General features: G+C 34.2%; 1 protein-coding gene across 8 annotated transcripts in view; it reads right to left on the bottom strand.

The window, feature by feature from the left end:
• The window catches only part of MCTP1 (multiple C2 and transmembrane domain containing 1), a 697,990-nt gene that overhangs the window by 343,825 nt on the left and 332,989 nt on the right, over nucleotides 1–21,176 (bottom strand). The gene's annotated exons all lie outside the window — the stretch shown is intronic.

The raw sequence follows: 21,176 nt of genomic DNA on the forward strand, positions 1-21,176 counted from the left end.
ATTTTAGTAGTCTTTTATTTGTGGCTAAAATTTTATGCTTTTTAAGTGCACTTAGGGAAAATTAATCCCAAATTGATTCTCAATTCCACTATCAGTAATGATACTTCTACCTTCTCTACTTCTAAGATTTTCTTTTAAGATAAATTAAAGATTTTCCCAATAGGGAAAGAAATAGAGAAAATACAATTTTCGAAAATAAATATAAGCCTAAAAATCCTTTTGCATCAGGTCTATTTTACCTAATCTATTCCCTAACCCTTTCTGTGTAAACCAATCCATACCAAAAAAGCCAAGAATAACTCACACAAATATTTTATTTATTGTCAGGCAATCTGGAGTTTAGTCTCTGCTTTACTTCTATATAACTGTGTGACTTTAGGTATGTCATTTATATCTCTAGGTCTCAGTTTACTCATTTATAAAAATGAGGATGTTTGGCTACATAAATCATGAAAGTAGTATGAGTCTTTGATTCTATGAGATTATTCCTGTACACTCAGAATGTTTTTAAAGATGTCAAGAGAAAGATATTCAAGAATGTCCCTTCGTAAATCATTCCCATGAATAGCAATCCATATCACCAGGAAGTATTTCCTTCCCTAAACTCAAATCTCCTTGTGAAGTTTAAGTTCATTTTAGTTCTGATCACAGCAAAGTGATGATCAATAGCCTCTGTATATTCAGGAGGCCTGAAAGTTTCCCATCAATCTTTTTCTCCCTAGGTTTCAAAATCAAATATCTATGACTTTTCAACAAAGAAATTAATGTCCAAAGATTTTTTTACCACTATATCCTTCTCAAAGTTCTCTACTTTCCTCTTAAGATAGGCATCCATAAAATGAAGACAATACTTTAATCTGGAACTACTGAAAAATGAAATAATGGAGACAGTAGGGCATTCCATTATTTGCTATTCATTAAAACACCAGGTGAGTTCTGGGATACAAAAGCAAAAGAGAAACAATGACTGCCATGCCTTGTTCTCACTTCTAGTGATTTCTGTCTTAAGGACCAGACCTTAATTCAAAACCAATGTGATTTTAATTGGCCACCAATAGGTTCTAAGCAAAGCCTATTTGATGTTTGGTCCTGACTGACTTAAGTTGAATATAAATAGCAATCATTTCTGCTTTGGCCAGAAACCCTGAGAGTCTTCCCCTCCCAGATTCATTCATTTATTTATTTAGATTTTTTTGGACTAGGTGAAGAAGGAGATTCTTTGCCTCAATTGCTACCTAGTTTTAATCGCTAAATGGGAGCAGCCTTTGTCAAACTGAGATCTGTGGAAGACCTGAGCCCAAAAAAGGTCAAGATCTCCCACTGCATCCAGGGTCATCTCCAGTCGTCCTGATCTAGCCACTGGTGCTCGATGGCTCTGTAGGGGAGAGTGGGGCAGGTGGCCTTGCCCAGTCCTCCCTCACTTAAATCGAATGTACTTGCATGTCATAGGATCATCTTCCTGATATCATGGTCCTCTTTGAGAATGAAGAACAAACAACAACAATAAAAAGTAACATCAATAAAGATGCTGATGCTTCCTGAGTGTAAGTATACCCCAGTTCTTTGCCATAAACCCTCTTCCCTTCTTTCTCTATAACTTTTGTGTCTGGATATAGCTCTTTTTCATTTCTATATTCTTTCTTTCTTTCTTTCTCTGTCTCTATGTGTCTCTGTGCCTTTGTCTGTCTATCTCTGTCTCTGTCTTTATCCCCCTCTCCCTCTATTTTTGGTGAAAGCACAATCATATTCTTAATCACCTAATCACAACCTTGGAATAATTTTGGACCCTTCCTTTTTAATAACTACTGACACTAGCCAACAATTATATAGCACATACTACTATGTGCCAAAGTGTTATTATCTCATTTGATCTTTTTTTCCAATCCTGGGAGTTAGGTGCTATTATTATTCCTATTTTACAGATAAGGAAATTGAGGCAAAGAGATGTTAAGTGACTTGTTCATTTTTACTTCACATTTCCTGCCTATTTGCCTTTCTTTCCATTAGGTCCTTTCAATTATCAACTAAAATATTCTAATAGTTTCTTACTTAGTCTCCTAGCCTCCAATGTATCCCTCCCCTCCCCCAAATCTATCATTCACTTATTAAGGATCATGCCTAAGTGAAGGGGCAGGTCAATTCTCCGAGAGCCCCCACAGCTGTGAATCATAACACTTGAAGGAATTACAAAGCAGCCTTTACTTACACAGGTGTTCCCTCTGGATTGGGAATGAAATAAATTAGAGGCAAAAGGTCAGAGAACACACATGCCTCTCAGTCTCCTTGTATCGTCATCATCCTCTCACATGAAGAGAGTCATTCTACAGGTCTGAGTTAGATCTCCAGCAGCCACTGGCAAGTGGCTCCTGTAACACAACAGGTACCACTGACCAAGAGATTTTCAGAATGTGAATGGTAAGGAAGGTTAAGATTCCAAAAAAATAATTATGTGATCAATAGAAGCTTTGAATAAACAGGAATTGTGAAGCTAGAAACACAGGTAGATTCAGCCATCAGAAAGCATCTTGTGGTTTTGAAAAAAAAAAAAAAAACAAAACCCACAAACTTAAGATAACAGCTGATCCAACCCAAATTAGTTGGGGTCAATGACCTGACTTGACCAAATCACTACTGTGCCTGCTTAATAGGCAAATTGAATATTAAATAACACACCCCATAGGAGGAGTTTTCCACCATTTTTGAACAGGGGATGTATGATGAGGGAGGGGGAACATGTTTATATCTATTTAGTGGGAAACATGTAGTGGGTGCATCAGAAAGGTTGTGACCTGGAATATTCTTCTTTAATAAATTCTCTTCGATATCTGATTTTCAGTGTCAAGATTGTATTTCTAACAATGCTTTTTTTTTTTTAATTCAATATATAAATGAAACTGCTTACTGCCTTACAATGCTGGTTGATTGAGACATTATAACATAGTAATTGCTTTTGTATACTCTTTGGTTAGACATTCATCAGCTCAAGCCTTCAAAAGATACCTCCTGGTGGAGAGATGGGACATTACAGATGAAGAATGAGGCATGCTTTTTCACACAGGGCCAGTGTGTCAATTTCTTAACAATTTGCTTTTAAGAGAGAGTTTTTTGCATAGGGGAAGAATTGCTGGGAAATAATAGCAATATTTTTTTCAAAATAGATTTTTTTTTAATTTAGAACATCAGATAATTTTAGGAATTAACTTTTTTTCCCCCTTCTGCTCCGATGCCCTTGATTTTACTATCTTTCTTCCATGTAAAATCAATCTCCTTGCCTGCATGGTAATCTGAAATCATGCTGAATTTATTGTAAAACAACCTGGCTTTAAAATCTAGCTATTCCACTTATCACTTGTATGAACTTGGGCAACTTGACATTTCTGGGCCTCAGTTTTTTTTTTTTTTATCTGTAAAATGGAGGGGTTAGAATTAATTCCTTACAATAATTCAGAAATTACCTCTAAACTCATCCCCATTTCTAGCTCTGTGAACCTATAATCCCTATGGTATGATTGAGGTTTTTTATTTTTAATGGCAAGTAATTATTTTAGAAATGTAATTTACTTGAAAAAACTAATATGACCAAAAAAGCAATATTCAATTCAAGTTGACAATGCTGGCATTAAAAACAAAAAAGCTTCATTTGACAAAGGGAAAAGTTGGGGTATTTTAATGGATGGAACTTTTCTTTTGGTAATTCTACTTTTAATGCAAAGGTAGTTATTATTCTGCTACATTAAAGAGTTTGCTATGAAAAATAATATATCATAATCTGCCTCTGAGAGGTCACTGCAATTTCCTGCCCACCTCTCAGTTACAAGCTCCTAATTATCTAGGTTTAAATTGTTCCTACCTCCACAATGTGGGAGATGGTAGGAACGACCATATAAAACAAATCATATAGTTCCAAAAGAACCATATAAAGTTGCAAGGCTGAGGCAAAAGAGTAGGCTCAATATCAGGAGCCTTGTGCCTGCTATCCTCTCCTTGTCACAGAATCTCCTTATTTAGCATCCTGTTCTCTTATGCTCTAACTATTCTTCCTGAATTCTGGATAAGACCCTTGCCCTCTCAATCACCACATTTATAGTCCAGTGCTTCATCACAGTCCCTGCTGAACCCTAGATTTTCAAAAAGCAGAATGTAAGTTCTGGAAGTGCTTACAAAGATCAAGAAAGATCAAACTTGGGCTTGTGATTGGCTGTATGTTTGCTGTCTGAGGAGAAGCTTGTTTACCAGACAGCCTGCAAGATGATGAATTTGTAGGCTACTGTACATCTTGAAGGATCATCTAACAGGTTAGTCTAAGAGTCTCCGAATAGATTAAGCTGGTGTGAAAGGCTCCAAATCTACTCTGTCAAACAAAACAGGACCTTAATACTACTTCCAGGTATAATCACCAAGAGCCAAATAATGAAAATTAGATAACATAAGCTCTGTTCAAATAGCAAAGTAATCATAATATTAACTGGGTGAAATGCATTACTTTAGGTTTTAGGGAGATATGAAATAAATTGAAAGAGATGGCCTTGCTCTAAGGAAATTATAATCTTTATTCCTTTTATAGAAGGAGCTGACTACACTCTATACCTCTCACTGACAACTCCATTCCTCATAATGTGGCTTCTAGTCTCACTACTCAATAGAAACCATTTCTTCTAAGTTAACAATTATCACAACTATGCTAAACCCACTGACTTTTCCTTAGTTTTCATTCTACTTTAAATTTTCTGCAGTTTTATATACAAGGAATGATTCCCTTCTGGATTTTTTCTCTTCCCTCAGTTGGTATGACATTGTTTTCTTTCTCAACATCTTCCTTTATGTCTGACCATCACATCTGTCTCCTTTACTAGATCATGGATTCCTGATCCTACCCCTTAAGCATGGGAATAGTGTCAAGGCATTGCTTAGGTTGGCTTCTATCTACATTTTCTCTTTTGGTGATCTCTCTAGCTCCCCTAGACTCAATTACCACCCCAATCCATTTAATTCCCAATTCTACATATACAGTTATCATTTCTCTCCTTAACTCTACTCCTTCATTAACAAAGGACTATTGGATATCTTTACTTGGAAGGCATAGGCAACTCAAACTCAACATGTTCAAAATAAAACTCATATTTCATTCAAAATCCATACCTTTCCTTAAACTTCCCTATTTTTGCCAAGGGCAACACCTTCATTCCAATTATTTAATTTTATATTCATCACTGTCATCAGTGACTCTACAGAAATGCCATTTCTATATCACATCAATTATGAAGTCATCAATTTTACTTCTGTTGAGGCTATTTGTATTCCTTCCTCTCTTCCATGACTATTAACTTAGTTCAAATCCTCATTAAAGCTTGCCTAGACTATTACAAGAGCATTCCATAACTGGCCTCTCTATTTTTAAGTTTCTCCTCCCTCTAATCTATGTGTTGTACTACTATCAAACTGCTATATCTAAAATACATATCTACCTGCTGTTCCTTTATTCTTCAATGGCTTCCTATTACCACTAGAATAAAATACAAAATCTTTATCCTGTCATTTAAATCTTTATAATCTGATTCCTAATGATCTTTCTCCTTATTTTATATTACCCCCTTCATGCACATGTTTGTTTCCATCAAACAAACCTATCAGCAGTTGCCTATATGCATCATTTCATTTTTTACTTCTGTTCTTTCACTCAAGTTGTCTGTCTCCCATATTCAGCCTGTACTTGTTTCCTTCCTTCATATTTCAGAATCCATCACTTCCTTCAAAGTCTCTCTGAGATGGAAATTGCCTTACAAGAGCTTTTCTGATGAATTTCTCCTTCTTCACCCCCCATAAGTGTCTTCTACCTACTGAATTATTTTGTATCATTTGCTTATTTGTGCCTATGTTTTATTCCTCTAGCAGAATATGATCTCCTTAAGGGCATGTATTGATTTGTTTATTTGAGTGAGGGGAGTATCTTTATATCATTCATGGCTAATTCAGTGCATTGTGCATATTGTTGTTCTTAGGTTGTTTTTCAGTCATGTTCAATTTTTCCTGACCCTATTTCTTGGTAAAGATGCTGGATAGATGCTCTATTTCTTTCCTCAACTTATTTTACAGATGAGAAATTGAGGCAAAAAGAATTAATTAATTTGCCCAGGGTTACAGAGCTAGGAAATGTCTGAGACAAAATTTGAACTCTGGAAGATAAGTCTTCTTATCTCTAGGCCCAACACTCTATCCACTAAGCCACCAGCACAGAAGATTTTTAATAACTGTTCATTGAATTTGTTAATCTAGAGATGTGAACATGTACAGATGAAAGAAAAAAGCCTTGGGAACATTTACCAAAAAAAGCCACACAAGTGCAAATTGATAGAGTTTGTGGTTCAGTTGGCTAAAACTTAGTGCTAATGAGGCCAAATGACAGATTCAATTAAAAATCTAGCTAGCTATTCCCACTTGTATTTCACTGAACCACAAAATGAACTGGACTAGAGACTGTAACTGGCTCAGTACAATCCCATAACAACTGGTTGAAAAACACCTCAAAGTTCATTCTCTACTCCATATGAGTCATTCATGTCAATTTATCATCTCCATTTCCTTAGTTAATATTGTAGAATGGAATTTGATAAATTCCTCTTTCTATTACCCCCCTCCGCTCCCCTCCCCACCATGACAGATCTTTGGGTTCTATTTTTAATTAATTAAATTAATTAATTTATTATTTATAATAATAAGTAATACTATAAACATAGTAAAAAATAAAATTTAATAAATTAATTTTTAAAAAATTAAATATTTACTTTAACAAAGCCCACCTTATTTTAAATCCTCTTTCAAGCCCTCAACCTTTTAACTTGGACTAGTTTAGTTTAGATCTTTTGTCATTTTAGAAGTTTCCTTTTGAAATAGCCAATCTCTTTGTTTTCTATGTAGAGAATCGAAACAGAGTTGAAAACAGCATAAGACATCCAAGGATTTGTCTCAAAATCCTCCCAAAATGCTTAATAAATGCTTAGTGACTTATCTAAAAGTGTTTTTCTGAGCATCTAGCTTTTTGAGTTTGTTGTTGTTGTTGTTGTTCTGGATCTGTGATGAATGGAACTCTCCAAACCCCTACCAATGCAGATTAGCACTCTTTCCCAATGTATGAACCTAGATCAAAGTGATTTGTCCATATTTATCCTGTTAGTAAGTATAAGAGACAGGGCTGGAATCCAAGTCATCCAGACTTTGAGGTTGATTCTTTTACAACACCAAAATCTATCTCTACTCAGGGACCTAGAAAGATTAATTAATTAAAACAGGAAGCTATCAGGTCTCATGAATAAAACACAATTGCCATGATAGTAACCAACATCCCCAACCTTCATCCCAATCAATCAGTCTACATGTCAACAAGAATTTATTAAGTATCTACCATGTCAGGCAAAAGATAGCCCTTGCTCTCAAAGAACTCAGTTTATTGTGAAAAAATGTAATACAAATAGCTATGTGAAAACAAGGTACATTCAGGATAAATTGGAGATAATCAACATTGGGAAAGCCCTAGGATTAAGGAAGATCAGAAAAGACTTCTTATAGAATATGGGATTTTAGTTGGGATCTAAAGCCAACAAATGGAGGTAATGAAAGTGATTTCAAGGAATAAGGGATATCCAGTGAAAATACAGAATCAAGAGATGGTGCATTTTGTGAATATAACAGCAAGGAGGCCACTATTACTGGATTGAAGAAAGTAAAGTGCAAGAAGATTGTAAAGGTAGAAGAGGGCCAGGCTTTGAATACTAACAGTAAGATATTTATATTTGATCCTGTAGGGACCATGGAATAACTGAAATTTGTTGAATAAAAGGGTGAAGGTAACATTTTAGGAAGAGCAATTTGACAGCTGAGTGGATGATAGACTGCACTGGAAAGAAACTTGAGCCAATAAGACCAACCAGAAAGCTAGTGCAACAATCCTGGCATGAAGCAACAAAAGCTTGCACCACTGTAGTTGGGATGGAGGAGGAGAGAACTTATTTTAATTATTTCATATTATTTTCCCATCATAAATCACACTTAATTTCAGGGTGAATTTTTGTGCTGCTAGCTCTAGGAACCCATTTTTCTAATAAAAATTGCTCTTTTACTTTAGCTGATTTAAGTTGATTAAAGAATGCAAGTACTAAGGATTTTTAAAAGGATGTAATATAGAAATAGCAATGACTTTGCAATAAGAAGACTTCACTTAAAATTCTAGCTGTCAATCACTTAACATCCGTAGGCCATGGTTTTCTCATTATCACTCTAGTCTTTCATTATTTTGAAGAAAAATGACTTAAAATTTTAAATTACTTTGTAGTTTCAAAAGCATTTCACACAATGTCCACACACTGGACATAGAGAAAGGAAGGACTAGGTTCAAATCCTGAAACTTTCTATGTGACCCTGAAGTATGTTAGTCAACTTCAGTTTTCTTCTTTGAAAAGTAAGGAAAATAATAGCACCACTCTAAAGAGTTATTGTCGGGATCAAATGAGATAACAGATATAAAGTTCTCTGCAAACTGTAAAGCATTATATTAAATCTCTGATTTATTGTTATTAACATTATTATTAATGCAATTAAAGATAATGAGATTTAGAAGGAAACTCAAAGGTTATATGGTTTAACCTCCACATTAAAAAGATGTCAAACCTGAGACATGTGGAGATTAAATTACTGGGTTTAGAATAAAGGTACTGACTTTCAGTCTAATACTATCTGATTAGATTTTAGATGCTTATTAGGAAGTATAGCTTAAACCAAGAGGTAAAGCAGAGTGTAAGAGGCATACTATTGAATTTAAAATGGTAAAAAACAACTCCCCCTTTTAAAAAATCCAACTAAGAACAATTTATATTTTACAAACAAACAAACAAACAAAAAAACAGACTCCTTTATTTTGATATTTCTCTATTCAGACATTAATAGCCCTGGCCATCACTACCTTCAAGTGCAATATTTTATTTCACCACAAGATGGAACTAACACTTATCAAATTATTTTAAGGCAAACTGGCATCAAACCAGAATTTGGTTTGATCTCAGAATTTGAGATGAATACTTTCTCTATAAATCTTAATTAATTTTTTTATTGATATGAATTTTAGTTATCCCTGTTGGTTTTTTGGACCATTATCTTCATGAAAGTAAAAAACAATCTTTCATTATCAGAACAGAAAATAGGAGAATAGCAGACAAAAATACAGTGTTTTGAAATAGAAATACCAGCAAAAGAAATATTAATTGACACAAACTTCCAATGCAATCTTTACTCTAATTTTTTCTCAATTTTTCCTCTGAATTTCCTTCCAAATGCTTTCAATTATGCCTCAATTTCACAATTAGGTACTCTTAAGTATCTACTCTGTACTAGGTGTTAGGGATTTAAAGACAACAATTAAAACAAACATTCTCTCATTCTCTGCATTCTCTTAGGGAAGATAACTTGTACATGTATAGGTACAAAACAGATAGAAGACGATTAGGGGAGGAGGGCCCAAAAATATGGTGAAATCAAGAAAGGTTTCATGATGAAGATGAACTGATTCTCAAAGGAAATTAACAATTGAAAGAAATAGAAATGAGAAGGAAGTAAATTCTAGGCATGACAGACAGCATTAATACAAAGTATTAGAAATAGGAAATGTAAGAGAGAACAGTGCTTATTAATTTTGGAAAGGTGTGAAAGAACTAAACTTTGAAGAAGTTTAATAGATAAAGGAGAGTGACATGGTCAGATTTGAGCTTTAGAGAAATTAGTTTTGGCAGCTATGTAGAGAATGGATTGCAGTGATGAGAGACTTGAAACAGGGAGATCATTGCAGGTAAGTCTTAAGGTAAGATAAGAAGTAATTCTTAAGGATAATATAAATGGAAATTTGTTATCAAAAATAACAAATAAATAAATCCACTAGATGTTTTAATGATTACAACATAAAGCACAATATGTAAACATATCAATTTTCTTAGAGGCAAACTACTTGTAAATTTAGTTAAACTTTATACAATTCATTGGTTTTCATGTAATTTATTTCAAATCTCAGAACTAAATTTTTCCTCGTCTGTTGATACTTTTGTAGGAGCAATAAACATTGTATACACAAGATGGCAGCCTCCCTTCTCATAGGAAGCAGTGTATGACTCAAACAGAACATTGATTGGATTAAGGACAGAAGCAACCATCTACTCCATTTGTAGATGTTGCTTCAAATTAAATGAGTCGAACGTTTGTCAAAACTGAATCATCTTCAGTCAGAACATATTATATTAAAACAAAGGAATGAAAAATATAAAGCTTACTATTCACATACATTTGTTGATCTCCAATCAAAATCAAACCAAGAACATAAATTGTAGACTGATCTTTTTAAGAGCATGATATCTAATAATATAATGCATTTGATTCAAGGAACATCATTATGATATTTTAATTTCTGTCCAGAGAAAAGGGTTTCAACAATCAGACTGGCTTCTTGAATACCGTTATTCATTGAATTCTTCAGTAATTTTCCTAGTTGTTTATAAGAATATGCATTCATTTGTATTAAATGTATACAAACACATATTTTTGCAAAAAATATAATTATGATTTTTACATACAGGGAGACACATTCAGAAGAAGCCTGCTGAAACTGGGGAGATTTAATGTGGGTAAATTGGAATACTCAAATGGTTCTGTGGTCTCATTAATGTGGGAGTTTCCTTTAATTATGTAGAATGCAGTCCATCTATCCCCATTCATTTTGTCAAACTCCTGTCTATGCCCAACATTAGATTAATTACAAGGGCATGCTCAACAAGCTGGGGGGGCCTTTCTTTTTTTGTGAATTATTTTCTTTTTTTAAATAGTATTTTCTTTTCCCAAATATATACAAAAATAGTTTTCAACATTCACCATTGTAAAACCTTGTATTACAAGTTTTTCTCCCTTTCCTCGGCCCTTCCCCTCTCCCAACACAGCAAACAATCTGATATAGGTTAAAAATGTGCGATTCTTCTAAACATATTTCCATATTTGTCATGCTGCACACATACAAAAAAATCAGATCAAAAGAGAAACCCGAGAAAAGAAAAAAAAAACAACAACAAGCAAACAACAACAAACAAATGATGAAAATACTATGCTCTATTTCACATTCATTCTTCGAAGTTTTAGCTCTGGATGTGGGTGGCACTTTCCATTGCAAGTCTATTGGAACTGCCTTGAATCATCTTTTTGTTGAAAAGAGTCAAGTCCATCACAGTTGATCATCACATAATCTTATTACTGTATACAATGTTTTTTTTTGTTTTGTTTGTTTGTTTGTTTGTTTGTGTCTGTTCACTTCACTCAGCATCAGTTCATGTAAATCTTTTCAGGTCTTTCTGAAATCAATCTGCTCATTATTTCTTATATAATAATATATAATAATAATTCTTATGGAATAATAATGTAGAATAATAACTTATTCAGCCATTCCCCAACTGAGGGTCATTCATTCAATTTCTAGTTCCTTGCCATTACAAAAAGGGCTGTTACAAACATTTCTGCACATGTGATCTTTTCCCCTCTTTTATGATCTCTTTGGGATACAGACTCAATAGAGACACTGTTGGATAAAAGGATATGCACGATATTTCCAAATTGCTCTCCAGAATGGTTGAATCAGTTCACAACACTACCAACAATGCATTAGTGTCCCAATTTTCCCACATTCCCTCCAACATTCATTATTTTCTTTTTACATCATCTTAACCCATCTGAGAGGTGTAAAATGGTACCTCAGAGTTCTCTTTAATTTGCATTTCTTTTTCTAAAATGGGACTATTTAAATATTTAATTTCCTCATCTGTTAATCTGGGCAATCTATATTTTTTATGTATTCATCCATTTCATTTAAACATCAGATTTACTGGCATACAGTTGGACAAAATAGTTTCTAATTATTGCTTTAATTTAGTGAATTATTTTCTTCAGTTACTTTTTATAACCTCCTTTTGCATTTGCCAATTGTACTTTTAAAGGAGTTGTTTTGTTCAGTAGATTTTTTTTTTCTATTTCGCCTATTCTATTTTTTAAGGAGTTGTTTTGTTCAGTATATTTTTCCCATCTTGCCAAATTTATTTTTTATGTAGTTGCTTTCTTTTCCAAGTTGTTTCCTTTTTCCCAAAAATTTTCATAATTCTTCTGTATAGCTCTCATTTCTTTTCCCCATTTTTCTTCTATCTCTTTTAAGATCCTTTTTGAACTATTCCAAGAGAGCCTTTTGAGCTGGAGAACAGTTCATATTCCCCTTTTATACTTCACCCAAAGGCATTTTTTTTTTTTTTTTTTTTTTGCTATACTCTTCTGGGTTGTGTCCTGATCTTCCCTGTCTCTACAATAGCTTTCTCTAGTCAGACCTCATTTTGATTTTTTTAAAAGTTGAATAATGTTCTCAGGGCACAGGGAAGATTGTCCTAAGCTTCTTTTGCAGCCCCTCCCTGACTACACTGGGGCTGGTGGTATTGTTCTCTTTCCCACCAAGTACTGGGTGGGCATGGCTAAGTCCTGCCTGTTATGTTGGGGTTAGGGGGCTTCTATAGTTGCGTTGGAGGTTTCACAACTGGTCTACTGATCCATTGGCTTTCTGAACCAGGACAGATTAACCAATACTGCTGTATTGCTGGGCCTCCCTGTGCTGCATTCCCCCCTGCCCAATTGAGACAGACCTTTCCTGAAGTCCTTCCTAGATATCTAAAGCCAGAAAATGATTACATTCTGAATATTTGTCAGTTCTGTAACTCCAAAAGCCATTCAGAGATTTGATCCAGTGTTGATTCTGAGGCAAGCTGGGAAGAGTTTGGGCAATGTCCTAGCTATTCTCTACCATCTTCCTTCTGTTTGAGGGCCTTTCTTAATATCCTTTCAATACAAGAATATCAGAGGACAACTCAGTTTTATCACAGTTAATCCTTGTGCTTGCTGTGTGATCAGCTCACCTGTCCATGTGTACATATTCCTAACAATTAGTCAACAAATATTTAATCCAATTGACATTTCAATCATCATTTATTAAGCACCTACAATATTCCTGGAGCTTGAGGAGACAAAAAATGAAAAAAGCAAGACAGTCCTTGCTTCTAAGAGTGGAGTGGGAGAAGACAAAATACCAAAGAAAGCTGAAAAACAAGAGCAGAAGAAGGGTGTCATGGTAGAGACCCCATGGCAGTGCAGTCTGCACTGCAGGCAGATGAGAAATAAGAAGATACCTGAGCTCGAGCCCCTCCTTTAAAAAAAAGTTTGGAGGTCATGGCCCTACTCTCCAGAGAGAAAGAAAGTAGGAATAAGGTAGAAAACCAAACCTGAGTGATGAAATCTTATAGAATGATGGGATTATCCCAATAAGGAGCCTCCTAAAGCATTCTGGACAAATCAGTCAGAGAAGTCCCAAGTAATATAGCCAATTGAGGAATTGAGGGGTTATGTATTATTATTATTATTATTTTAGTGCATGTTATATGCCAGGTCTTTGGCTAAGTGCTCAGAATACCAAGGAAGACAAAAAAAATTTCTTTGCTTTGAAATAGTTTACATAGTAATAGAAGAGGAAAAATATAAATAGTGAGGTACAAAAGATAAACACAGAACATTTAAAAATATTAATTAAATATAGAATACAGAATATTTTTAAGGGCAGTTTGCAGGGAAAGGCACTAGAATCAAGGGTAACAAGGCGAAGGCCTTTGGTAAAACATAGCATTTGAAGGAATTGTAAAAGGGATTTGGACTCACAATAAATATCTATCCCATAGCAACTCATTATATCCATAATAAAATAAAATGCTTATCTGAGTTTTGAAACAATGAAAACACTAGAAAGATCTAAATAAACAAATTCATGTCTGTCTCAAGTTCTCCTATAAGTATTCTTTCTTCTCTCTCCCTCTTCTTCCCTCCCCTCTCTTTTTTCAATTTATATAATTCATTAAATACAGGCTGAAGGATAATATTATGTAAAACCTCTACTGCAATGCTCTACTGCTGCATCATCTTTGTGTAGCTACAAATACCATGGCATAGAAGTGGCTGATTCCAACAGGTTCTACCAAGCTGGAAAGGCTGTGAATATGGTTTTAGTGATGGACAATGCCTGTTGTCTGGGTACAAGCATCGCTAAATTTAAGGTAGCATCATCAGTTTAGCTGCATAGTAATGAATATTTTGAATATGAAACTCTGAACACTATTGCCACAAGTGAAAATACATACCCATAAAGAACACAATGCATGTTCTATCATTGTTTAGTCATGTCCAATTTTTTGAGACTACATTCGAGATTTTCTTAGCAAAGATATTCAAATAATTTGACATTTTCCTTTCTAACTCATTTGACAGATGAAGAAACCAAGGCAAACACTGTTAAATGACTTGTCTAGAGTCAAATAGTTAATAAGGGTCAAAGGCCAGATTTGCAATCAAGAAGATGAGTATTTCTGACTCTATGTCTGGCATTCTATCCTCTCAATAACTTTTTAAAAAAGGATCTTAGGATTTATATCAAACTTGCTTTTATACAGAATGGTAATGGAATAGGAGAATTAGATTTACTCTTTATATTAATTGAAAGTTAGCATATACAATATATTTTCAAAGAATGAAATTCTCAGAGACCATCTGTTCATTTTGTGTGTGTGTGTATAACTTTCTCACCACTTTCTGTTAGGAGGCACTCTAGACTCAAGCAATGCCTCAGAGTTACTTTCTAAACATCTTTCAATTATGTGAAGGTTTTGAGAGAATTCAAATCTATAGCAAGCCTATAATATACTCAAGGAATAATAGTTTAAAGAAAAAAACCTCAATATCAACTTTGTTCAGTTGCCATTTTTATTCTTCTCATAAAATCTGAGTACAGAATGTGTAAAGGATAAGAATTTCTGTTGAGTCTGGATAAATGTCATTTAACTCCACAATCATGCACATATGGTATGACAATAGGTGGCATCTGAATATATTTTCCAATTAGCTACTGGAAGTTTATGTGAATTAAAATATGGAATGAATAATGTTAGGTTCCTTATTTTCATCTTAATCAAAATCACCACCACTACCAAATAGTTTTTTTTTTAATATTATTAAAATAAAGCTTTTTTCATTTTAAAATATAAAAGAATTTCTGCTTGGTACATATATGTATACAAATATAGATACACAATTACATGTTGTTTATTTCTAGATTACATATGTCTTCAGTAGATCTTCTAAGATAAACAGTAACTGAAATTTGGTAAAGCAAAACCCACAACCACCAAAAAGTTATATCTGTGTTCAGTAGAGTGATCTAATATTTATTCTCAAGCTACGTGCTAACTTTTTACATTGGAAACAAATCTGTTTGTGTCCAGTATCTGTGAAATACTTAATATGCAAAAAAAGAATAATTATAAATTTGGCAAAAAACAATAGGCTAATTAAGATAAGCATGCTCTGAATGAATTAAAAGACAATAGTATATCAGAAGTAAATACAATGGATAATAGCTAGATCTAGTCACCTTCTGAAAAAATAAAACCTGGGATGGTTCAAAACATGAGTAGGGAATATGGACACATACATGCAATATGAGTAACACAGACCATTAGGTGGAGTAGTAGCTGTTTGTACTTTGTTTTCAAAGAGGTCCATAACATTACAGAGGTGATATACCATGACCTGAGAGTGAATTGGATTTCACAGAGAGAGGGTTATGCAAAGTCACCAGTCTTACATTCTCCTCCAGAGCCATCTGGTCCAGTGGCAACATACAGAGATGGCCCTGGATCAGTGGGAGACCTTGAAGCTAAAGTCTCCAACAGGTCTCAGTTTGACTGAGGCAAAGTATAACAGAGCTTTGCGAATTGGAGTCAGAAAATCTGAATTCAAACACTTCTTCCCAACCATATTAGCTGTGTGATTTTGGCAAGTCACTCAGTTCTTCTACCTCAGTTTATTAGCCTATAAAATAGGGACTATAATAGTACTCACATAGTACTTATCTTTTATACATTCTGTACTCAGATTTTATGAGGATAAAAATGGCAACTGAACAAAGTTAATATTGAGGGTTTTTTTTTTTTTTTGAGTATGTTATAGGGTTGCTATAGTACTCATATAGTAATCACAAGGTTTTTATGAAGATCAAATGGGATAATATAAGCAAAGCACTTTGCAAAGTGTATAATACATTATAGGAATGTCACAAAAATCTATAAGTTTTAATAGCTAAGCTTTGAAACTAAGACTCTGGGAACTATCATAACATTATTATCAATTGCATTATGACATATATTAAAAAGTTTTTGAAGTTTGCCTTAATACTCATATTTCAAGGAAATAAAAAGATAAAGGAAAAGAATAAAAATGTGAAAATGTTCTAAAAAGCAAATGACAATTTAAATCCTTTAACAAACTGTGCTTGGGGAACATAATAATTACAGTGATTGATTTGATACTTTAAAGATTTACAAAGCATTTTATACCTATCATCCCCAACTAAATTTCTCAACACTCCTAAGGGAAAGGAGTTATAAGTGTTATTTTAGAGAGGAAATTGGAAGTATCATTTTACAGAAGGCACCATTTTACAGAAAAGGAAACTGAGGCTTAGAGTACTTAAATGGATTGCTTGTGGTCACATAGCTAGTAAGTGCTAGAGATAAGATTATACCAGTCTCAGATGACCAGATCTAATGTGTTTACACTCTAGCAAACTACCTTGAATATAGTCAAATCACTCAAGATAGGTTTTTTTTTTTTAATGCCATCCATGTTACCTCTTCAAAGTTATGTGAATTTATGTAGTTAATAAAATCAATTCTAAAAATACAAAAATCTTCCTGAAACAGTAAGGTTGGCTGTCTATTTCTCCAGGGTTAGCTGGAAAAAAATGTCCCACTATGCTACCCATATTGCCCAAGCATGAATTATTGACCATTGAGTTTTACTTGAAGTTACGAGTGTCTTTATGATTCAGCTACAGAGAGAAAAATAACAAGTTCCCAGAAAAACTGACAAACAGATCTGAAACACTGAGGCTCATTGACCTCTCCTCCACTGGTCTGTCGTAGCTATCCCAAGCTCAGAGCTCTGAACGTTTTAAGTTTACTGAAGATGTGATTAGTGCAAAATCTTATGGGGACTTAGTATGTCAGCTTAGATTAACATATAGATCTTTTAACTCTTCTCCCAGTCTTTACACTACACTATACTCCATCAATGAGTTAGCAATGAAATAAAATCATTCCTTCCAGAGGCCTTTTGAAGCTATATAGGTAACACTAAAAGGTCTCTGAGTATTCTTTCATATTGGTAATTCTGTCTCCTTTTATTGGTTAATCTATTCTATGCCATTCCTTCAGTCGATAGTATATCCAATTCCTAATAGTATTTTCAGTTTTAGAATATAATATTTATAATTCACACATAATTGCCTCATCTGAGGGCAAAGTCTATAAGCTTTCTGTCATTTATAGCTCTTTTAACCTAACTTTTAAGTTTGTAGATGAATTCTGAAGGACTTCGATTTTCAGAAGCAACACTTTTAAATAAGAGTAAACATTAGTATTGAAGGAAACAAAACCACTTCTTGATATCTGACTGAATTGGATTGGTGAATTCTACCCATATGGGCACAGGTGGTGCAGTGGAAAGAGTTTCAAGCCACGAGTAAGGAAGATTCATGTTCCTCAATTCAAATCAGGTCTCAGACGATGTTTTTCAGCTGCATGAATTTGGACAAGTCATTTAATTAGGTTTACCTAAATTTCATCATCAAATTAATTGGAAAAGGAAATGGGAGAAAGCATCAAGAAAACTCCAAACAGGGTCACAGAGATTTAGGGACATGACTGAAACAAGAAGGTAAACTGATAAGCAAAAAAGATTAAACAAGAAGGCAAATATCAATCTATAGACTAGACTTCCATGTTGAATACTTCTGTAATACACATATACATGTATGTATGTATGTATAAAACCTGCTTACTTAAGCCAAAGAGACTTGAAGGTAAGAATACCCTACCGTGTTTCCCTGATAATAAGACCTATCCCGAAAATAAGCCCTCCCCCGAAAATAAGCCCTATTGAGATTGCTACTGTAGTGAAGGTGATCCCCTGCGCTACACGCTATATTATGGTACCCTCTATATGTACCCTCCCTCCTCCCCCCCGGGTGAAACGCACGCCGCACTCCGAGCTGCATCCAATCAGAGCTGCAGCAGTGAGCGCATCATCCTGTTCTTCCCCGTGATTTGCTTGCTGGCGCCATTGAGAGCAGTGCAGGGGAGGAAAGCTGAGGCAGGACAACATAAAAACCCGGTATGTAAGCGGGAGTGAAGGGGCATGATGGAGAATAAAAGGGGCACTCAGGGACCATTGCTGTCAATGTTCATTAAAATAAGCCCTCCCCTGAAAATAAGCCCTCTGGTGTTTTTCTGTCAAAAAAATTAATAAGACAGTGGCTTATTATCAGGGAAACACGGGTAAGTACAGAGAAACATTGAGGTAATCTAATTTTAGAATATCTTTAGGGCCACATGACTCAACATGGAATAGTTGAGACAGACGCAAAGTAAAACCTTAAGCTAAAACATAAAAATAAATATTTGACTTGGGTTAGTGTATGGGTTCTTAACTTGGAGTCGATCAACATTTAAAACAAAATATTTGGAGGGCAGCTAAATGGTGCAGTGAATAGCACATGGGTCCTCAATTCAGAAGGATCTGAGTTCAGATCCAGATTCAGACATTTATTATTTAGAACTTCTGTGACCCCAATCAAGTCACATAACACTAATTGCCTCACAGAAAAAAGAAAAAAAAATTGATACCTATATGTCATTATAATTGGTTTCCTCTGTAATCTTATGTATTTTGTTTGTATAATTTAGAAACAGTATTCTGAGAAGGGATTTATACATTATGAGTTACTTGAGAGCAGTGTTTTGTTTTACTTTTCCTCACATCCCCAGCATATAATAGGAGTTTTAAAAAATTGTTGATGGGTTCACTCCAAAGTGGTTCATTTTAGACTTCTGACTCAGTATAAAACAGATATATTACCAGAAAATCAGTATTTCTGGGGCTTAATAAGACATAAATAAAATTTGTGGTCAAAACCTTGAAAGGAAAAAGCAACACTTTGGAGAATATAGCTCTGCAGTTGTGAACTGAATTGTTGGCAAGGACAGGGAGGAAAAAGACCAGTGGGAGGGCTGCCTTTCCACCTGGCATATATTTTTCTCAACAGGTGTTCTCCAAGTCTGTTCATTCTTTATGTACACATATTTATATATCTATCTCTCTGTTTAAAAAAAAATTACCTGTGAATTTTTATTCAGCATATGTTAAAAAAAAAAAAAAAGACCTTATGCTTGTCTATTCCAACTAACCAGTTATGGCAACATAAAAGTTCTATTACATGCACTGACAAAATGAATTTAGGAATTTTAGACACACAGCATTTGCTAAATTAAAAATCAGAGGAAGATTACAAAACAATTAAGCTCTATTTTTTTCAAGTTTTTTGTTTTTACTTGTAACATAAAATGTTGCTTTTCCTGTATGTGGCAGTGCCAGATTTTTAGGAATAAAGTCGTAAATGCAGTTCATTATGGGTAGTGTACAGACCACCAAGTTTGTGTTTGTACACACACAGAAAGGATAGAAGGAGACATGTGTTAATTGGTTCCACCACCAGCTGGGTCTTAATGTTGGTTCTAGCACTGAAAAAGAAGCAGTTCCCCTAACAGTTCTGAGAAGCTAACTTGTCTGAGTGAAAGGGTCAAGAGAATTTGGACTCCACCTTATTTTATACTCCAAAGAACAAAGGTATCTAGAGCCCTTTAAAAATGCTTTAATTTGGGGGAGCTAGTTGGTATCGTGGATACAGCACCCACCCTGAAGACACAAAGAACCTGAGTTCAAATCTAGGCTCAGACACAATTGCCTCGGCAAAAAAAAAAAAAAAAAAAAAGCTTGAATATAAATTAAGCATGGGTAATTTGGATTCCCAGAGGCTTGTCAATTTCCTTGGGTAATTAGATAATGTACTTATAGAATTACTTTAATTTTATTTATGTGGACTTAATTTATCTATACTTTATAACTTATATAGAAATAGTACATAAAATACAAATAAACTAAATTCTTTAGGAGTTCCCTTTCAGTCCCCTTGCAGGTTTGCTCTTGATTCAAAGTGCAATGGGGGTTCCATAAACAAAAGCTATAGGTTTAAGAAGGAATATAATTGTATCAACATACATGTGTACATATATGCATATATGTGTGTACACATATATGATATATACATACATACACTTAAAAGCTTTATGAAAATGTAATAATTTCTTCATCCAATTACTAGTTTATTTTTTATTGTTATTATGGTATATATATGGGTTGGAGGACTTCTTACTGCCCATGCAATAAATAATTAGTAATTTAACTTAAAAAGGAATTTCAAAATAAATTAATTATTTTAAAAATTGATTAAACAGAAATCTGTCAAACACAGTAGCTATCTTAAGGCAAGCTTAGATTAAACATTAACTTCCTCTGGAGCAGAAGGGCAAAAGGTCTCTTGATCCTGAAACTCAGTTCAAATACAGAATGATTCAAAGGTCAAGGTTGTTGCAAGATCTCTTACTTATTCTAAAATTCTCACACTTTTTCACCATGCCAGACTAAATTCCAGTTATTAGGGGTCTACTTTAATCAATAATTCTGATATATTAGGCCAGTTACCTTAGATGGAGGTTTGATATATAGTTAGGTAAGGACAATGGGAATCTTGTTCATTTCTTTATGCTTAATGTTAATTAAATGACAATTCTGGAAAATTAGCCTGCCTGAGTGAGAAGTCCATGGATTGATTAAATTAAATGTTAAGACACTTGGCTACCTTATAAGAGTTATGAACACTCCTAGTTTACCTCTGCTTGATAGTTTCTTCCTCTTGACATCAAATCTAGAGAACAAATATTTACTATGCACTTATTACATATCAAGCACTTTTCTAAGCTTTGGGAATACAAACACAAGTGGAAAGAAATCTTGTCCCTACCCTCAAATTCTAATGGCTTAAGTCAACATATTAAAAAAAAAAGTTGAAAAGAGATTCAGAATGTCAACAAAGGTACTAGGTCGGAAGATGCAGTAGATAAAGCCTG

This window comes from Antechinus flavipes, chromosome 1, assembly GCF_016432865.1.
Source record: "Antechinus flavipes isolate AdamAnt ecotype Samford, QLD, Australia chromosome 1, AdamAnt_v2, whole genome shotgun sequence".
Classification (NCBI taxonomy): domain Eukaryota; kingdom Metazoa; phylum Chordata; class Mammalia; order Dasyuromorphia; family Dasyuridae; genus Antechinus; species Antechinus flavipes.